This window comes from Nanorana parkeri, unplaced genomic scaffold (assembly GCF_000935625.1).
Source record: "Nanorana parkeri isolate BGI_ZX_2015 unplaced genomic scaffold, ASM93562v1 scaffold1152, whole genome shotgun sequence".
NCBI classification, from domain to species: Eukaryota; Metazoa; Chordata; class Amphibia; order Anura; family Dicroglossidae; genus Nanorana; species Nanorana parkeri.
The window spans coordinates 294,461-297,697 of NW_017307420.1; the positions used below are offsets into that span (position 1 = coordinate 294,461).

General features: G+C 38.6%; 1 protein-coding gene across 1 annotated transcript in view; it reads left to right on the forward strand.

The window, feature by feature from the left end:
• The window catches only part of MCIDAS (multiciliate differentiation and DNA synthesis associated cell cycle protein), a 9,270-nt gene that overhangs the window by 945 nt on the left and 5,088 nt on the right, over positions 1-3,237 (forward strand). The gene's annotated exons all lie outside the window — the stretch shown is intronic.

Sequence of the window (3,237 nt, forward strand, 5' to 3'; positions counted from 1 at the left end):
TTCTTTTTATTATTATTATTATTATTATTCTCATTATTATTATTATTATTAGTTCATGTATTTTTTTTTACATTGCTTTACATGAGATTTTGTCTATATTAGAGCTATATTTTGTTAATAAGCAAAGTGTAGTGACCCATAACAAGCAGTCCAGGTTCACATACCTGTCATAGTGGATACAGGAAGACAATATTCATTATTCACTCTAATGTACACGTGGCCATTGGTCTCTGGATAAATGATAAGCACCTTTACCTTTAATTTTGGCATAATTGCTGTCTGGGTAACAGGTAGACTTAAAATGTGATAAATATTTTGTTAATATTGTTAATAAATAGGGCAATGTGCAAACTGTAGTGACCCATCATAAACAGTCCAGGTTCACATACCTGTCATAGTGGATACAGGGGGACAATACTCACTCTAATGTACATGATCCCATTGGTCTCTGGATAAATGATAAACACCTCTAATTGTGGCATAACTGCTGTCTGGGTAAAAAGTGTAGTGAACCATTATAAACAATCCAGATTTACTTATCTGCCATAGTGGATACAGGGGGACAATATTGGTCCTGATGTACATGATGTGATTGGTCTGTGGGGAATTGTCCTTTATCTTAAATTTCAGTAAAATTGCTGTTTATATTTTGGGTAGCAGGTTCTCTTCAAATGTGATCATTATGTTTTTCATAAACAAGGCAAAGTGCAGTGCTCCATAGCAAGCAGTCCAGATTCACCCACATAGCGGATACAGGCTGAAAATATTCGTCTTGGCATCCAGTGTATGTAGCAAATTAATAATCACACTTGTATCAAATTTTGACACAATTGCTGTCTACATTTCATGGGCAACAGGTGAACTAAACAAAGCAGTGAATCTGACATTTACCAAACAATCACTGCCGGTGAATATTCCTGATGCATGGTTTTTGCATGACAGTGATTGATTCACCACCAGTTAATGTTTAGTGAAAGTCACATTCACATGTGGTAGAAAAAATGGAAAATGGAATTGTCGCCAACAGCAGCAACATTTCACATCTGATATGGAGACCAAGGTAGACAATACTACATCAAAGCAATGGGCTCTCGTTTACAACAACCAATCATATCCCGTGTTTACTTTCCATAGACACTAAAAGTTACAACTTTTCCATTCAATCTTTATTGTTTTTATGGAGAACTAAAAGATAACACTTGATTGATTGCTATGGGCAGCATCTTTGTATTAGATGTATACATTGCCCTGCCGCTGTGTTATGCAGAAAGGGAGATAGCAAGGTGCATGATGCAGTAGCCTATGGCAACCAGTTATAACCATTGGCATAACCATAACCATTGGCATTGTCCACATTGTTTCAGTAATCTGCTGCAAACAACTAACAGACATCCTCCATGCAGGAATCATTATCTGTATAGTGCCATGGCTTGTAGGTCATAAATGTGCACAGAGGTGTGAAGCTTTGTATCCAGGGCAGTCTGTGTGGTTGTGTTGTGGAAACGATGCTGGGTTACCACAGAAACGAATATTCGTTATTTCTTGGTCAGACAAGTGTAATATCTGCATGGCCTACTTAACATAAGTGCATGCAAGGGACTACCAACTGCAACAGCCACCGATCAGATGCTGCATTCGCTCTGACAGTTTTACACTTGTAGATCCAGAACTGTGGTTGCTATGGGCTACTACCATTGCCATTTCCTATACTATTACCAATGCGAATCACACGTTATATGATGTTAAAGACATTTTAGGACATGCATGGGATGAGATGTGTACGTTTCAGGGTATTATCGGAGCAGAATAGACATAAAATGAAGACAGGTTAGTGGACAGAAATATAATCCTAAATACAGCTGACACCCCATCCAGTGACCCCTCATGTAAATCCCCCAACTATCACTTTGATGTCTTCTTATGAGAACAAAAGATCGCATAGAAGCTTAAAAATGTCAATTATTTCTCTACAGGACTAGTTGCTTTCACATATTTGACTCCGATCCATTGTTCTTTCACTTAAAGAAACCTTTATGTGTAACGTAGTGGTCCTTTAATGTATTAACCTTTTACAAACCAAGCAAACGTTTACTAAAAAGGAAGCATAATACCCTTGTGAGTAATCATAGATGGAAGCTGTCATTTTCTGACTCTCAGGCCATACGTCTACAGATTATTGGGACTTGACACTATAGATACAGTGCCTGCATGGGGAAAGGGAAATAGCAGCTTCTGTTTGAGGCTTTCCACACAGGTATTTTGTTTCCCTTTAAAGCAAACGTGTAATCTGTCATCCAATGCACAGCAAACAGATCTCTTGCCCTGCTCCATGATCAGTATGTGTAATAGTATCTATATAACCAGTGCCAGTGATCTGCTCCCAGCACAATAACTGGCCCCAAATTGGCTTGGCAGCTGCTGTGTGGGTTTTGCAATCCCTGCCATTCTCTGCTGCCCTCTCCCAGCCTGATGCAGCCAGAAATTACACATATCCTCTTCTATATATAGACCTTGGCACTCCTGCCATGGGCTTGCATAATGATTGCCACTTCCAGTCTGTTTGGAGTTGGATTAGGGTGAGAAGTCAGTTATATTACAAACTCAGTGCCAAGTCCACTCCTAAGACAGGGCAGTGCGATATGTGACAGTGTATACACACTGGTGCGAACAGTCACTTACTGGGATGTACTGGGATTTGGACAAAGGGAAGACAACCCACCATATGCTTTATTCGAAACTTCTACATGTATGATGTGATCAGAAAATGAAATTAGAGGAAACATCAAAGGTCAGGAGCACATGGGGAATTTTAATAGCAGGACATGACCAAGAAAGAATTAATAATAGCCAATGATCGCTGCACATTTGGAACACAGGGAGTGACATACAAAAGTAGCATGTAGTAGCAATTCCTAATGATAACATAATGATGCAGATGTGTGCGATTGATACTCTAAGCATTTAACTGTTACAGCTTTTAATATATTTACATAGTATTTGAGGTTGAATAAAGACTCAGGTCCATTGAGCTCTGCCTATGTTTAGCAGAATCACATATGAAGTACTTGATACTGTATTAGATATTATTCAACAAAATGATTTATTCCTATATAGGACCTAGGGTACTGACTGCAAATAGACTGCTGCCTCTATCTATCTATCTATCTATCTATCTATCTATCTATCTATCTATCTATCTATCTATCTATTTCTCTCTCTCTCTCTCTCTCTCTCTCT